At 44.4% G+C, this 18,130-nt stretch overlaps 1 pseudogene; it reads right to left on the reverse strand.

Moving 5' to 3' along the window:
* Positions 1-1,702: 1,702 nt before the first annotated feature.
* LOC131194977 (uncharacterized protein K02A2.6-like) lies at positions 1,703-9,562 on the reverse strand (annotated as a pseudogene).
* Positions 9,563-18,130: the final 8,568 nt, after the last annotated feature.

Here is an 18,130-nt window from a genome sequence, read left to right on the forward strand (position 1 = left end):
TTCTGCTTGATGATCACCATCTCAAGAGAATGCCATGTCTTTATTTGGGCCAGAATGGAGTGATTGCATCATTCAGCCCACTGTACTTTATTATGACTTCCAAATCAATAATTTAAAATGTCTATCTGTTTTCACTTTCTCATACTCCAGCTTTTCAATTATGTGTCACGTCTAGTAACATCATTCCTTTAAGTCTTCAGCTATTTGTTGTCACTGAAATTTTCTAGAATAGAACAGAACAGAACAGAACAGAATAGGAATAGAATTCTTTATTGGCCAAGTGTGATTGGACACACAAGGAATTTGTCTTGGTGCATATGCTCCCAGTGTACATAAAAAACATAAATTATCATTTATGATCATTGTTTATCATTGTCCCATCCATGAAATTAATATCCTTTTCATCCCTCCAGCACTTTATCTATTCTTGAACCCAAAATAACAAGCTACCATATTCATATATTTCATATTTATCCGTATTTTTCAAGTTCCATGTTTAATTTCATAAGTAGTTCTTCTAAATTGTCTTTATGTTCAGTGAATAAAATAATGTTGCTTAAAGATATGGGCATCCACAATTGGTATGTCTTTGTATTTGAAATCCTATCCTTTTGGCATGTGTGAATATAAAAAAGGAACAGTCATGATACCATGGCTGCACTCATTCATTTTGACACATACACACACACACACACACACACACACACACACACTGGATACACATCTAAAGTAATGTTTTGCAATCCATCCTTAATTCTTGCTGATAGTGATATTGTTATATTCGGGCAATAACGAGGCAGGAGACCAGGGTAGTGACAACAGCTCTTTACTATATGGTGAACCCAGCAACCGGGCTGGGGAAAAACCTCTCCTTATATACAGTTTAACCGGCGGCTTCAACCAATCAGCAACGTGCTTGTTTCCCTTAAAATATTTAAAGATACATTACACTCCTTCCCTCCCAGAAAACACTTTACCTATATATTTACATTATATTTACATATTACTTTTCAACGTAATCACGTAAATAGACTGGGCGTCTCCTTTCGGACCTGCGCAGTACATTCCCTGGGAGTGGGTTGAGTTGACCGGAGGGGCTGTTTGCTCCTCTCGGCTCCTCCTCTAGGCCATCCGGCCCTGGATTATTTGCCGAGTCGTCCCTGCTGTTTTCTACTGGAACCTGTTGGCGTCGCTGGACCTCCGGGAATTCAGTTAAGTCCTGCGATTTTCCCGGGTTTGAGTCAGCTGTAGGTTCAAACATGGTATAGTCAGGGCCTGTTTCGTCTGACTCGGATTGTTCGGCTAACCGTTTCCTCAATTGATCTATATGTCGCCTCCATACTCGGCCATTCTCTAACTCCACCAAGTATGATTTGGGACCTGTTATGTTTAGAATTTTTCCTGCTACCCAGATCGGGCCCTCACCATAGTTGTGTGCCCATACCCGGTCGCCTATTTCCATCCCTCTTGTTTTTTCGAGTCCCCCCTTGTAACCCTCTGGTGTATAGTTTGGATTTAAACGGTCTAGTGGGTACCTGAGCTTTCGGCCCATTAATAATTCGGCAGGGCTTCTGCCGGTTGTGGCACAGGGGGTTCGGTGTTGGACGGCCAGGAAAACATCTATTTTTGATTGCCAGTCGCCTGGCTTGAGTCTGGACAATGCCTCTTTCGCGCTTCGGACGAAACGCTCTGCAAGGCCATTCGTCGCAGGGTGGAAAGGCGCCGAGAGGGCATGCCGGATGCCCTCTTCTGCCAAGTATTCCTCAAACTGTGTTGCCGTGAATTGCGGGCCGTTATTGGATACTAATGTGTCGGGCAACCCATGGGTTGCAAATAGGTGCCGTAGGACTGAGATCACGGCCTCGGCTGTCATGGATCTCATGAGAATGATTTCCAGCCATTTGGAGTAGGCATCGACTACTACCAGGAAGGTTTGGCCGTGGAAGGGGCCGGCAAAATCAATGTGGATTCTCGACCAGGGCCCTTGGGGTCTTTCCCATTCCCGAACCGGGGCCATTGGGGGTAGAGGTCTGGACTCCTGGCAGGCCTGGCATTTCCCTACCCTTTCAGCAATTTCTGAGTCCATTAAGGGCCACCACACATAGCTTCTCGCTAGACCCTTCATCCTAACGATCCCTGGGTGACCCTCGTGGAGGAGGTCCAACACCCTTTTCCTCAATTTTTCTGGGATCACCACTCTATCCCCCCATAGTAGGCATCCCCCTTGAGCCGAAAGTTCCCCACGTTTTTTACAAATTCTTTAAAAGCGCTCGCCCGGCGCAGCGGCCACCCTCTTGTACCCAACCAGTACAGTCCTCAAAGTAATGTCCCGGTATGATGCCGAGCCACCTCCTTAGGCGTGACTGGGCCAGAGTCCAGAGAGTCAATTAGCAGGATGGGCGTCCCCGGAGTGGGGTCTTCGATCGCCCCTGGTAGTGGGCATCTGCTTAAGGCGTCCGCATGCCCCAACTCTTTTCCGGGTCGATGCTGCAGTTTGTAGGAATAGGCGGCTAAGAAGATAGTCCATCGGGTCAATCGTGGCGAAAGTGCCACAGGCGTTGGGCGGTCGCCAGCCAGTATCCCTAACAGAGGTCTATGGTCTGTAACAATTTCAAAGTCTCTACCAAAAACGTATTCGTGAAACTTTTTTACCCCTGACACAATGGCTAGCGCTTCCTTATCCAACTGGCTATAGTTCCTCTCTGTCGAGGACATCGTTCTGGAGTAGAAGGCTATTGGGGCTTCTGTGCCGTTTGGAAGTCTGTGGCTGAGCACAGCCCCCACCCCGTAAGGGGAGGCATCGCAAACCAATAATAATGGCAATGAGCTATGATACTGAATCAGTAAGCTATCGCTCGAGAGTAGGTTTTTTACTGCTTCGAAAGCCCTAGCTTCCGACTTTCCCCAAGACCAAACAGTATTCTTTCCCAGAAGCTTATGCAGCGGCTCGGCAACGGTTGCCTTGTTTTTTAAAAAGACCGCGTTAAAAATTCACTAGCCCCAGGAATGCCTGTAGCTCTGTTTTGTTTTTGGGCGCTGGAGCCTTTCTTATTGCCTTGACCTTGCTTTCAGTGGGGTGAATTCCCTTCTTGTCTATTCTGTAGCCCAAGAACTCTACGGATTCTACCCCTATCTGGCATTTGTTCACTTTAACCTTTAGACCGGCTGACCGGAAAATGCCCAGAACTTTTCTCAAGCGCTCCCCCAATTCTTCTAAATTTTCGGCTGATATCAATACATCATCGAAGTAGGGGACTACCCCTGGGAGCCCTTGCAGAAGTCGCTCCATTAAATTTTGGAATAGCCCCGGTGCCACACTCACCCCAAATTGTAATCGGGTACACTTGAAAGCACCTCTGTGAGTCACAATCGTTTGGGCTTCGGCTGTGTTGGCGTCTACGGGCAGTTGTTGATAGGCTTGAGCCAAGTCTAACTTTGCAAAGACTTGCCCTTGCCCCAGCGAGTGCAGCAAGTGTTGCACCACGGGAACCGGGTAAGCGCTTTTCTGTAAGGCTTTGTTTAACGTCGCCTTGTAGTCAGCGCAGATTCTAACTGACCCATCTGGTTTCACTGGGGTGACGATTGGCGTCTCCCACTTTGCGTGATCGACTGGCACCAGAATCCCCTGACTGATGAGCTTGTCTATCTCCTTGTCAATCTTGGGTTTAAGGGCAAAAGGGACTCTCCTTGCCTTTAACCTAATGGGGGCTACCTGGGGGTCTAAATTGAAGGAAATAGGGGTCCCCTTGTACTTGCCCAGGCAGTCCTTGAAGACATCTTCGAACTCGTTCATGAGTGTGTCTTTTAGGTTACAGTCACTTCTGTAGATGCCAGTCACTCCCATGCCCAATGCACGGAACCAGTCTAGTCCCAACAGACTTGGCAGGGTCCCTTCGACTATCGTGATGGGCAGGGTCTTCTTGTGTGGTCCGTACTCGACGCGGACGGAGGTGGTCCCTCGAACAGGGATGCGATTCCCTTGGTAGTCGTGCACTCGTAGCCGTTGTGTTTGCAGTTTGCGTTTGGCGATTCTCGGCAAAGCTTTTGCAAAAGTGTCCCAGGACATGATTGTGATCGCTGACCCTGTGTCCACTTCTAGTCGGCACGGCACTCCTTCGATCTTCGGTTTGGTGAAGATTTTCTTCTCGACGCGGGTTGCTGCACGGCCTATTATCACGGTCGTTCGATTTGAATTCGCGCCCTTTTTGTTTGGACCAATCGCAGGTCGCCTTGCCGATCCTGCGCTCTGATTGGTTGGTTTGAATTTTCGGCGGGAAGGTTGGGGTGCTCGACAGACTTGAGCCAGGTGCCCCTTCTTCTCGCACCGCCGACATGTAGCGTCCTTGAACTTGCATCGTTGACGCTGATGTTGCCCTCCGCAACTTCCGCATTCGTCCCGGTCTTCTTTGCCCCTTCTCTCGGTGAGGCAAACTCCTTCCTCATCCTCGCCGTCTGATTCGGTCTGGATTTCTTCGTTGTGGACCGGGGTTGATTTCGCACTCGCCGTTGGCGTGAGTGGCTTTTGTAGGGTTTCCGCCGCTTGGGTGGACATCTCATGAGCTCTGGCTTCGTCCAGAGCATTTGCCAGCGTTAGATTGCTTTTTGATAGCAGCCGCCTCCACAAACGAATGTCTCTGACCCCACGGATGAGTTGCTCTAACAGCTCCTCATCCAAGTCTCGGTACCCACAATCTTTGGAGGCTTTCCTCAGGGCGGCCATGTACTCGCTGATGGATTCGCCCTCTTGCTGTCTGCGCTCTCCAAATTCAAAACGCCGTACGTATTTGGACGGTGTAGGCGCGAAATGGTTCTTCAATAGATTTTGCAGAGTTTGCCACGATACCGATTGTACCGGCGTTGGCTCTGCCAGGGCTTCCGCGATGTCGATGACCTCGGGACCGCAGTGGCTCAGGAAATATGCCCTTTTGCGGTTGTCTGGAACTCCTTGCAGTTCGTTTGCCTCGAGGAAGCTCTCGAAACGGGTCATGTACGTTCCCCATTTCTCCCTGGATGGGTCAAACGGTGCGGGCGGAGTGTAGCTGGCCATCGCTGCGATTCTGCCCTGAGCTTTGCTGGGTTCGGTTCTTTCGTGCGTTCAGCTCGTTCCTGGTGCTCTTAACCTCGATATCCCATCCTCGTCGCCAGTGTTATATTCGGGCAATAACGAGGCAGGAGACCAGGATAGTGACAACAGCTCTTTACTATATGGTGAACCCAGCAACCGGGCTGGGGAAAAACCTCTCCTTATATACAGTTTAACCGGCGGCTTCAACCAATCAGCAACGTGCTTGTTTCCCGCCAAAATATTTAAAGATACATTACAGATATCTCTTCCATTCCTGCAATTTTAATAATACATTTGCTGCAAGGCAGAAAAATATTAGAGCAATGTACTGTATCTTTATCTCATTCCCTTTCGTATTCTTAACTACTCTCTTGCTTCAAATCCAGTTCTTACAGAAGCTACTAATTCATTGCAAAGGTTTCTCAGAAGACTAAGTATTCCTCCACATTCATTCTTCTAAATATATTCCATACTCTGGTATGATAGTTACATTTATCTAGTCAATGAAGCGGCAATAAAGTTCTTTTCCATATCTTCTTGCTCTGCTCACTGTCCATCTGATATCAGTTATGTAATCTCACAAATGAACACAAATATGTGCATCCCAAGATAATGTTGCAGGATGCAATCTTGGTCAGTTACCAGGACCAGAGGTTTAGTCCAGTGGTGAACTTCAAATTTTTCTACTACCGGTTCTGTGGGTGTGACTTGGTGGGCATGGCTTGGTGGATGTGGCATTTTTTTTTTACATTTATATCCCGCCCTTCTCCGAAGACTCAGGGCGGCTTACAGTGTGTAAGCCATTGGAAGGATACTGCAAAATCTCCATTCCCATCCCACTCCAGGGGAAGAATACTGCAAAATCTCCATTCCCACCCACTCTGGGGCCAGCCAGAGATGGTATTTGCCAGTTCTCTGAACTATTAAAAATTTCCGCAATCGGTTCTCCGAACTACTCAAATTTTCCGCTACTGGTTCTCCAGAACCTGTCAGAACCTGCTGGATTTCACCCCTGGTTTAGTCTTCCGAGCTTTCAGACTCATGCTGGAGCCCATCCTCAGGGAACCTCTCTCTCATCAGAATGTGTAATCTTAATCTCAAATCTCTCTGCCCTTTCTGTTCACTTGGCATTTATTTTTCCCAGATAAATATGGTTTAAATAAAACTTTTCCTATACAAGCAATTATTGTAACAGTTCAGTGTTAAGTTTGGGCAATAAAGAGGCAGGAGATCAGTGAGTGACAACAGCTCTTTAGTTTATAATGATCCCAGCAAAAGACAACAGGCAAAACCCCCACTTTAAATACTATTTTGGCTGAGGCTTCAACCAATCAGCAATGTGCTAGTTCCCGCCCAAACTTCCCTCCTAAAGTTTAAATACATTACATTCAGCAATTTACAAATGCTGTTGCATCTCCTTATTTAGTTCAAGTATGTACACTAATTCCTTCAAATTTCTAGACTGCAAAATCTTGTTCTGCATTTCTTGAAGTTGAGTTTTTATAACTAGAACTATTTCTCTTTCTTCAGCTCAAAATAATTCAATGGGTATTTAATCAATGGCAGACTCTTGGCAGCTTATCAATTATATGTTATACATCACTTTTGATAGCATTGGTTCCTGAATATATGCTTGCTCCAGAAGTATTTTTGTTACTCTATGATCTTCCTTTAATGTCACTTATTTCTGTCAGATCTCTTCCAAGACAAAAAAAAACAAAACTTTAATTGGAAGCTTCCTTATGATTTCTCATATCTTAAAAAGATAGTTCACTTTCCTTTTCTTCCTATATTCCTTTGACCATACATGGCTGATATGTCTTTCCTTGGTTCTGTCTTGTTTGATATTGAAAGCCTGCTTTTGGTCGTCTAGTATTTTTCTTGTTATCAAAGACATTCATCTTCCATTTTTTTTCCCTTGGCTATCATGTTAACTTTTTTGTAAGATGCACTTTAAACTTTTCTCCTTTGAAAGTTTAGGCTTTTCTTTTCCTTTCTTCCTTCCTTCTCTTTTCAAAGCACGTAAATTCACTTTCACATAAAATAATCAATATATTTAACAAGAATACATGGTCTATTCCAGTCCTGGCTTACTGGATAATGTATCTATATCTTTTGTTTCCTGTTATGTAATCTACTGATTCCATTGTTGTCAATCTGGAAATGACCATCAATAGAGACTGTTGCTTGAAACAGATGTTAAGTAAAAATTTTTTTGCAAAAAAAAAGTATTTCCTGAGTTATTGCATTTATACAGTCCAAATTTATTTATTGTTTATTTGTATCCACCTTTATTATCTTTACAAATAATTCAAGGTGGTGAACATATCCAATACACCTTTTTCTATTTTCTCCACAATAGCCCGTGAAGTAGGTTGGGTCAAGAGAGAGTGCCCAAAGTAACAAAGTTATTATTCATGGTTAAGGTGGGACTTTAACTCATGGCCTGCCACTGTCTAGTCTGGTACCTTAACCACTAAACCAATCTGGCTCTCAAATCATCTTGGGATTCCAGATGTATTTGTTCAGCACTGGCATTACAATCCAATGGTACCATTAGTATCATGTCCTATCCTTTTGTTGCATTTGTTACTTGTAATTTGCCTTTGAAATACTCAATATCTTATACTGAATCTATAGACACTACATGATCTCTCTGTCTCTCTGTCTCTCTGTCTCTGTCTCTGTCTCTGTCTCTGTCTCTGTCTCTCTCTCTCTCACACACACACACACACACACACGCACACACACAGTGTTTATGTTTTCAAATCAGTCTTTAATCCTGGTAACTGCCTGAATTAATTCCTGCACTTTTCTTGGCAAGATTTTCAGAAATGGTTTGCTATTACCTTTTTCCTAGGTCTGACATAGCGTGAGTGGTCTGAAATCACTCTGTGGCTTTGTGTCTAAACTAGAACACATGATTTCCTGGTTTGTAACATGGTGCCTTAAATACTACACCAAACTGACTCTTCTGTGTATATGTGTGTGCATACATAAATCAGAACAATGCCATTGACTAGATAGCCACTAAATCTAATACAGCTGGTCCTGTTCTTCTTTGGATTATAGATGATACATACACTGGGTAATATCCTTATTATGTATATATCTTTGCATATTCCATTCTTTCACAATCTTGTACCCTGAGTAATTATCATATATTTTTTTTATTCCTAAAATATCCAATTTGGTATGTGTATTCTGTCCTTTGACAATTTCAAGGGTTGTTTTTTTTTTGGGGGGGGGAGGTGTTTCATACTCCTCAGCTTCCACATTCTGATTGTGTTGCCTTATAAAGGTTGTGTTGACTGTTCTTTCAACATTCCTGTGGGAGGGGAGAGGAGCATATGGTAGCTTCATTTCAGTAGAACTGAAGCTTGAATAAAAATGGTAATTATTGAAGTGATATTGGAGAGGCCTGTTAAGCATATTGTTTTAATGTGTTTTTAACAGATTTCTAAGGAATGGTTTTACTCACTGTCTTGTGCCCTCACTGTTTTCTAGGTCTAGGACCTCTGGCCAAATTACATTGACCTGATTTAAGGAACAGACAGTTAATTCACTTAAGCCTTAATGATTTCTTACTTGAGACTATAAATTAGGACTAGTACAAGATTGTACCCTCAAGGTACCCAAAATTAAAGCTCTTTGGTAAGAATATCGAAAATTAACTAGTCTGCACTTATAGCAAACCCCATACCAAAAACCTTGAAAAAGTTCTTTGCCTTCAAATACATAGCAGAGATCTTCTGCCAAAGCAGATTAAGTTCAGTGAGTGGTACAATAAAATAACTGGGAAAGACCAACACTTTTGCATACCTCATTAAAGCACAAGCTCTGTGAACCATGTGGGGAAGTTGGAAGTCGATTTGTCCCCCTTAAGCTTAAGGTCACCATTCTAGGATATGGTCCAAAATGCTTTAATAAGAACATGTTGCTTATGACATTATTATTCCTTGTTTAAGCCATAGGAATAATTAGAGGTGAGCAACACATGGTCTTCCATATGTTGTTGAACCTCAGCGCCCAGCATCTGAGGACTGCCTGGAACAAAATATGTCCTATGTCTCTGATGGATAGATTCTGAGAAAAAGAGAAGACTACAAGGAACTCAGGAGAATAGAACACACTAATGTAATCTACAGAAGACAGGCCTAGAGTTTAATTGTTATGTATTTGAATTCTTGGAGGGAAATTTGGGCGGGAAAAAGCATGTTTCTAATTGGCTGGTGCCTCAGCCCAAATGCTATATAAGGAGGACTGTTCTCCCATTCCAGTTGCTGGATTCTCACAATAAACTTAAGAGCTGTTGTCACTGAAGTCCTGTCTCACAATAAACTTAAGAGCTGTTATCACTCAACATTGGTGACGAAGGTGGGATAAGGCTGGCAGAGAGACCAGAAAAGAGTTAAATTGGATTTAGCTACCGAACCCAGCCAGTTTAGGGCGACTACGCTAGAAAGATTCCGAAAATGTCTACCTACATGCCGCCATCGCCATTCGACCTGGCCAGAGAGAAGTGGGGGTCATACATGGCTCGATTCGAGTATTTCCTTGAGGCCAATGATTTCCAAGGCCTCTCCGATAATCGAAAGAGGGCATTCTTTCTAAGCCACTGTGGACCAGAGGTTTTTGACACTGCTGAAGTGTTCTCTGAGCCGACGCCAGTCCAGTCCGTTCCCTGGCAAGTGCTGCAAGCAACCCTCTGAGCACACTACGCCCTAGTGCCATTGAAATTTGTGCAACAATATGAGTTTCACCAGAGGATCCAACATGAGGGCGAGCTGATCAGTGTCTACATAGCTGCCCTGAGAAAATCAGCCATGCACTGTGAGTACTGAGACCTCGATGATGCACTTCCACAGCAACTAATTTGTGGAGTGGGAGACATTTGTTTACAGAGGCAACTTCTCGCCAAAACAAACCTAACACTCCACTCAGCCCTGGACGAAGCCAGGGCTCATGAACTATCATCCAAAGCTGCCAAGACACTGCAGAGACCCACTGTGACCAACAATGCATCAAAAACAACACCAATACATAGCGAAGAAGTAAAACCCGAGAGCGATGGCGAGGTCGAAGAAGAAGTATTTGAATAATTAGGAAGTATTATTTTATGTAATCGGGAGGGGGTTGGGAGATGAAAAGATTTGGATGAGGTTAATTGGATTAGAAGGGAAAATTTTACTCTATGTTTGGTTTATGTATAACAATACCTTGTGATTGACCCGGGAAGCTGGAGGGGGGGGAGGGGGGAAGAGGGTTTTCTGGGAGGGAGGGGGGGAAAAGGGGGGAAAATGTTTTTGTTTCTTAAAACTTTTTCAATTAAAAAAAAAAGAAGTATTTCAAACCGAGAAACTGGAACGAAATGAGAGAGATGGCTGTGCTAGTTGTGGGGGCACCCACCAGAGACAATTCTGCCGATTTAAAGATGCCATCTGTAGACATTGTGAGAAGAAGGGGCACCTAGCACACGTATGCAGAGCCATGCAGCCAAGCTGCCAAAAGTCTAGAGCAGAATTCAAGCTAACCAATCCGCAGCCATTTCAAAACCGAAGAGCTCCTATTGGTCCAGCCAAAAGAGTGCGAAGTATAATCACACCACCATAAGAATAGGGCAATCAACTGCCAGTTCAGAGAGGAAAATCTTCACAATTGCCTACATCGAAGGCATTCCATGTAAAATGGAAGTAGACACCGGGTGATCGATCACCATCATGTCCTAGGACAAACTGATCACAGCCATTCTGCACATCGCAAAGGGTCAGCTCAAACCTCAGAGACTACAAATCCAAGATTACCAGGGAAACTGAATTCCCCTAAAAGGAATTGCAACAGTCCGGGTCACCTATGGCCAGCACAAAAAGACTCTGCCGATCACCATCATGAAAGAACACCTTCCCAGCCTCCTGGTTCCAGGCCCTGGGCATGGGAGTCTCCAGAGTTCACATCATCAGGTGCGATTTGAAGGAGGAGCTACTGCAGAAGTTCAACAACGTGTTTAAAGACAGCCTGGGCAAGTATGTGGGGACCCCTATTTCGTTTAATTTAGATCCTGCTATTGTCCCAATACGACTAAAGGCTAGAAGGGTCCCATTTGCCCTTAAACTGAAAATCAACAAAGAACTTGATAAATTATTGCAACAGAGCATATTAATCCTAGTTGACCATACAAAGTGGGAGACACCCATTGTGACTCCTGTCAAGCCAGATGGCTCTGTCCGAATCTGCGCTGACTATAAGGCAATGTTAAACAAAGCCTTACAGAAAAGTGCATACTCTGTCCCAATAGTTCAACACCTTTTGCATTCCTTGGGACCTGGGCAAATTTTTGTGAAGCTGGACTTAGCACAAGCATACCAGCAATTGCCTGTGGGATAGCAGAAACACAAACAATAGTCATGCACAGGGGTGCATTCAAGTGCACCAGACTCCAATTTGGTATGTGTATTCTGTCCTTTGACAATTTCAAGGGTTGTTTTTTTTTGGGGGGGGGGGATTCTGATTGTGTTGCCTTATAAAGGTTGTGTTGACTGTTCTTTCAACATTCCTGTGGGAGGGGAGAGGAGCATATGGTAGCTTCATTTCAGTAGAATTGAAGCTTGAATAAAAATGGTAATTATTGAAGTGATATTGGAGAGGCCTGTTAAGCATATTGTTTTAATGTGTTTTTAACAGATTTCTAAGGAATGGTTTTACTCACTGTCTTGTGCCCTCACTGTTTTCTAGGTCTAGGACCTCTGGCCAAATTACATTGACCTGATTTAAGGAACAGACAGTTAATTCACTTAAGCCTTAATGATTTCTTACTTGAGACTATAAATTAGGACTAGTACAAGATTGTACCCTCAAGGTACCCAAAATTAAAGCTCTTTGGTAAGAATATCGAAAATTAACTAGTCTGCACTTATAGCAAACCCCATACCAAAAACCTTGAAAAAGTTCTTTGCCTTCAAATACATAGCAGAGATCTTCTGCCAAAGCAGATTAAGTTCAGTGAGTGGTACAATAAAATAACTGGGAAAGACCAACACTTTTGCATACCTCATTAAAGCACAAGCTCTGTGAACCATGTGGGGAAGTTGGAAGTCGATTTGTCCCCCTTAAGCTTAAGGTCACCATTCTAGGATATGGTCCAAAATGCTTTAATAGGAACATGTTGCTTATGACATTATTATTCCTTGTTTAAGCCATAGGAATAATTAGAGGTGAGCAACACATGGTCTTCCATATGTTGTTGAACCTCAGTGCCCAGCATCTGAGGACTGCCTGGAACAAAATATGTCCTATGTCTCTGATGGATAGATTCTGAGAAAAAGAGAAGACTACAAGGAACTCAGGAGAATAGAACACACTAATGTAATCTACAGAAGACAGGCCTAGAGTTTAATTGTTATGTATTTGAATTCTTGGAGGGAAATTTGGGCGGGAAAAAGCATGTTTCTAATTGGCTGGTGCCTCAGCCCAAATGCTATATAAGGAGGACTGTTCTCCCATTCCAGTTGCTGGATTCTCACAATAAACTTAAGAGCTGTTGTCATTGAAGTCCTGTCTCACAATAAACTTAAGAGCTGTTGTCACTGAAGTCCTGTCTCACAATAAACTTAAGAGCTGTTGTCACTGAAGTCCTGTCTCACAATAAACTTAAGAGCTGTTGTCACTGAAGTCCTGTCTCACAATAAACTTAAGAGCTGTTGTCACTGAAGTCCTGTCTCACAATAAACTTAAGAGCTGTTGTCACTGAAGTCCTGTCTCACAATAAACTTAAGAGCTGTTGTCACTGAAGTCCTGTCTCACAATAAACTTAAGAGCTGTTGTCACTGAAGTCCTGTCTCACAATAAACTTAAGAGCTGTTGTCACTGAAGTCCTGTCTCACAATAAACTTAAGAGCTGTTGTCACTGAAGTCCTGTCTCACAATAAACTTAAGAGCTGTTATCACTCAACATTGGTGACGAAGGTGGGATAAGGCTGGCAGAGAGACCAGAAAAGAGTTAAATTGGATTTAGCTACCGAACCCAGCCAGTTTAGGGCGACTACGCTAGAAAGATTCCGAAAATGTCTACCTACATGCCGCCATCGCCATTCGACCTGGCCAGAGAGAAGTGGGGGTCATACATGGCTCGATTCGAGTATTTCCTTGAGGCCAATGATTTCCAAGGCCTCTCCGATAATCGAAAGAGGGCATTCTTTCTAAGCCACTGTGGACCAGAGGTTTTTGACACTGCTGAAGTGTTCTCTGAGCCGACGCCAGTCCAGTCCGTTCCCTGGCAAGTGCTGCAAGCAACCCTCTGAGCACACTACGCTCTAGTGCCATTGAAATTTGTGCAACAATATGAGTTTCACCAGAGGATCCAACATGAGGGCGAGCTGATCAGTGTCTACATAGCTGCCCTGAGAAAATCAGCCATGCACTGTGAGTACTGAGACCTCGATGATGCACTTCCACAGCAACTAATTTGTGGAGTGGGAGACATTTGTTTACAGAGGCAACTTCTCGCCAAAACAAACCTAACACTCCACTCAGCCCTGGACGAAGCCAGGGCTCATGAACTATCATCCAAAGCTGCCAAGACACTGCAGAGACCCACTGTGACCAACAATGCATCAAAAACAACACCAATACATAGCAGAGATCTTCTGCCAAAGCAGATTAAGTTCAGTGTGTGGTACAATAAAATAACTGGGAAAGACCAACACTTTTGCATACCTCATTAAAGCACAAGCTCTGTGAACCATGTGGGGAAGTTGGAAGTCGATTTGTCCCCCTTAAGCTTAAGGTCACCATTCTAGGATATGGTCCAAAATGCTTTAATAGGAACATGTTGCTTATGACATTATTATTCCTTGTTTAAGCCATAGGAATAATTAGAGGTGAGCAACACATGGTCTTCCATATGTTGTTGAACCTCAGTGCCCAGCATCTGAGGACTGCCTGGAACAAAATATGTCCTATGTCTCTGATGGATAGATTCTGAGAAAAAGAGAAGACTACAAGGAACTCAGGAGAATAGAACACACTAATGTAATCTACAGAAGACAGGCCTAGAGTTTAATTGTTATGTATTTGAATTCTTGGAGGGAAATTTGGGCGGGAAAAAGCATGTTTCTAATTGGCTGGTGCCTCAGCCCAAATGCTATATAAGGAGGACTGTTCTCCCATTCCAGTTGCTGGATTCTCACAATAAACTTAAGAGCTGTTGTCATTGAAGTCCTGTCTCACAATAAACTTAAGAGCTGTTATCACTCAACATTGGTGACGAAGGTGGGATAAGGCTGGCAGAGAGACCAGAAAAGAGTTAAATTGGATTTAGCTACCGAACCCAGCCAGTTTAGGGCGACTACGCTAGAAAGATTCCGAAAATGTCTACCTACATGCCGCCATCGCCATTCGACCTGGCCAGAGAGAAGTGGGGGTCATACATGGCTCGATTCGAGTATTTCCTTGAGGCCAATGATTTCCAAGGCCTCTCCGATAATCGAAAGAGGGCATTCTTTCTAAGCCACTGTGGACCAGAGGTTTTTGACACTGCTGAAGTGTTCTCTGAGCCGACGCCAGTCCAGTCCGTTCCCTGGCAAGTGCTGCAAGCAACCCTCTGAGCACACTACGCTCTAGTGCCATTGAAATTTGTGCAACAATATGAGTTTCACCAGAGGATCCAACATGAGGGCGAGCTGATCAGTGTCTACATAGCTGCCCTGAGAAAATCAGCCATGCACTGTGAGTACTGAGACCTCGATGATGCACTTCCACAGCAACTAATTTGTGGAGTGGGAGACATTTGTTTACAGAGGCAACTTCTCGCCAAAACAAACCTAACACTCCACTCAGCCCTGGACGAAGCCAGGGCTCACGAACTATCATCCAAAGCTGCCAAGACACTGCAGAGACCCACTGTGACCAACAATGCATCAAAAACAACACCAATACATAGCGAAGAAGTAAAACCCGAGAGCGATGGCGAGGTCGAAGAAGAAGTATTTGAATAATTAGGAAGTATTATTTTATGTAATGGGGAGGAGGTTGGGAGATGAAAAGATTTGGATGAGGTTAATTGGATTAGAAGGGAAAATTTTACTCTATGTTTGGTTTATGTATAACAATACCTTGTGATTGACCCGGGAAGCCGGGGGTGGGGGGAAGGGAGGGAGGAAGGGGTTTTCTGGGAGGAGGGGAAAAGGGGAAAATGTTTTTGTTTCTTAAAACTTTTTCAATTAAAAAAAAAAGAAGTATTTCAAACCGAGAAACTGGAACGAAATGAGAGAGATGGCTGTGCTAGTTGTGGGGGCACCCACCAGAGACAATTCTGCCGATTTAAAGATGCCATCTGTAGACATTGTGAGAAGAAGGGGCACCTAGCACATGTATGCAGAGCCATGCAGCCAAGCTGCCAAAAGTCTAGAGCAGAATTCAAGCCAACCAATCCGCAGCCATTTCAAAACCGAAGAGCTCCTATTGGTCCAGCCAAAAGAGTGCGAAGTCTAATCACACCACCATAAGAATAGGGCAATCAACTGCCAGTTCAGAGAGGAAAATCTTCACAATTGCCTACATCGAAGGCATTCCATGTAAAATGGAAGTAGACACCGGGTGATCGATCACCATCATGTCCTAGGACAAACTGATCACAGCCATTCTGCACATCGCAAAGGGTCAGCTCAAACCTCAGAGACTACAAATCCAAGATTACCAGGGAAACTGAATTCCCCTAAAAGGAATTGTAACAGTCCGGGTCACCTATGGCCAGCACAAAAAGACTCTGCCGATCACCATCATGAAAGAACACCTTCCCAGCCTCCTGGTTCCGGGCCCTGGGCATGGGAGTCTCCAGAGTTCACATCATCAGGTGCGATTTGAAGGAGGAGCTACTGCAGAAGTTCAACAACGTGTTTAAAGACAGCCTGGGCAAGTATGTGGGGACCCCTATTTCGTTTAATTTAGATCCTGCTATTGTCCCAATACGACTAAAGGCTAGAAGGGTCCCATTTGCCCTTAAACTGAAAATCAACAAAGAACTTGATAAATTATTGCAACAGAGCATATTAATCCTAGTTGACCATACAAAGTGGGAGACACCCATTGTGACTCCTGTCAAGCCAGACGGCTCTGTCCGAATCTGCGCTGACTATAAGGCAATGTTAAACAAAGCCTTACAGAAAAGTGCATACTCTGTCCCAATAGTTCAACACCTTTTGCATTCCTTGGGACCTGGGCAAATTTTTGTGAAGCTGGACTTAGCACAAGCATACCAGCAATTGCCTGTGGACGCCGCCACAGCAGAAACACAAACAATAGTCATGTACAGGGGTGCATTCAAGTGCACCAGACTCCAATTTAGGGTCAGCGTAGCTCCAGGGCTATTTCAAAATCTGATGGAGCGACTGTTGCAGGGTCTACCAGGGGTAGCACCCTATTTTGATGATGTTTTAGTGTCAGCAAATGACTTACAAGAATTAAGAGAGAAACTGCAAAAGGTCCTGACTATTTTCTGGACTGCTGGGCTAAGAGTTAAACTCAACAAGTGCCAAATTGGGGTGCCCTCAGACGAGTTTTTAGGATATCAAATCGATGCTTCAGGAATTCATCCAACAGAAAGTAAGGTTCAAGCGATTCAGAAAGCACCCCCCCCCAAAAAAAAGGAACTGCAGGCCTTTTTAGGGCTTTTGAACTTCTACTCTGTTTTTTTAAAAGACAAAGCCACTGTAGCCAAACCTTTGCACAAGCTGCTCACCAAAAAGATCCTTTGAACATGGGGAAAGCAACTGTTATATTGGATCAGACAGTCTGCTGATCCAATATAATGGGACCTTGCCATTAGTTCTTGTGTGCGATGCATCCCCTTTTGGAGTGGGTGCTGTTTTGAACCACAAACTACCCAATGGAGATGAAGCTCCCATTGCTTATTTCTCACAAACTCTATCAGGAGCCGAAACTATAGTCAGGAACTATAGTCAGTTAGATAGAGAAGCCCTGGCGATTGTATCAGGGGTAAAAAAAAATCATGAATATTTGTTAGGTAGACACTTTGACATTGTGACTAACCATCGCCCCCTTTTGGGACTGTTGGCGGGGGACCATCCTACACCTATTGCCCTATCCCCCAGATTGACTCAATGGGCTATTTTTTTGGCCGTGTATTCCTCACCAGCCAGGCATAGACTTGGGACATGAGGACGCTTTAAGCAGGTGCCCATTACCAGAAATTGTCAAGGACCTCACTCCGGGAACCCCAGCCCTCCTCATTGACTCTCATTGACCCAATTACCTCTGCTGAAATTGCCAGAGCCTCTGCCAAAGACATTATCATCAGGACTGTAATTGGCTGGGTGCAGAGGGGGTGGCCAAGTTCAACTGGTGAAGACTTCAAGCATTTTGCCAAGAAACTATTTGAACTGTCTACACAAGGGGGGGTGTTTGTTGTGGGGAGATAGGGCGGTTGTTCCATCAAGCCTTCAGGAAAATGTATTGAATTTATTGCATGTGGGGCACCCTGGTATTGTGCACATGAAGGGTTTGGTGTGGAGTTATGTTTGGTGGCCCCAGCTAGACAAAGACATTGGTGATTGGGTGGGGTGATGCAATCCCTGCCAGGACTCCAAACTGCTACCCCCGACTGCCCCCGTAGGAGAGTGGGAGAAGCCCCAGAGACCGTGGTCTAGGCTTCACAGAGATTTTGCTGGTCCATTCCATGGCCAAATGTTTTTGATCTTGGTGGACACATTTTCCAAATGGTTGGAAATAATCTTAATGTGATCCACGATGGCTGAGGCAGTAATCAATGTTCTAAGACAGCTATTCATAACACACGGATTGCCCGATACCATTGTTTCAGACAATGGTCCACAATTTAAAGTCACCCAGTTTGAGAGCTACCTTGCCGAGTTGGGCATCCGTCATGCCCTTTCGGTGCCTTTCCACCCGGCTAGCAATGGCCTTGCAGAATGTTTCATTAGGAGTGCCAAGGAGGCACTATCCCGGATAAGCCTGGGGGACTGGCAAACCAAAATTGACACATTCTTGACAGTCCAACATGGGACCCCTTGTACAGCCACCGGCTGCAGC

The sequence above is a fragment of the Ahaetulla prasina genome, chromosome 3, assembly GCF_028640845.1.
Source record: "Ahaetulla prasina isolate Xishuangbanna chromosome 3, ASM2864084v1, whole genome shotgun sequence".
NCBI lineage: Eukaryota > Metazoa > Chordata > Lepidosauria > Squamata > Colubridae > Ahaetulla > Ahaetulla prasina.